Source organism: Pundamilia nyererei, unplaced genomic scaffold (genome assembly GCF_000239375.1).
Source record: "Pundamilia nyererei isolate P.nyererei 1_Seehausen unplaced genomic scaffold, PunNye1.0 scaffold00474, whole genome shotgun sequence".
Lineage (NCBI taxonomy): Eukaryota > Metazoa > Chordata > Actinopteri > Cichliformes > Cichlidae > Pundamilia > Pundamilia nyererei.
In genome coordinates, this window is record NW_005187875.1 from 116,590 (window position 1) to 116,839 (window position 250).

Here is a 250-nt window from a genome sequence, read left to right on the forward strand (position 1 = left end):
GCTATCTTACAAGCTGTCGGTGTAGTAAGCAACACCTGGAAAGGACCCTCCCACCGTGGAGCACTCCAGTTTTTCCGCTGGAGGACTTTAATCAGAATCCAATCACCGGGGTTCAACCTGCAAGAGACTGGAGATAGATCACTCGGCAGTTGATTGCTTAGTATCACCTCTTTATTCTCAAACAGTTTTATCATCCATTCTGCCATCGTTATCTCTGCGGCAGATTTATTAGTTGGGATGCCATATGTTG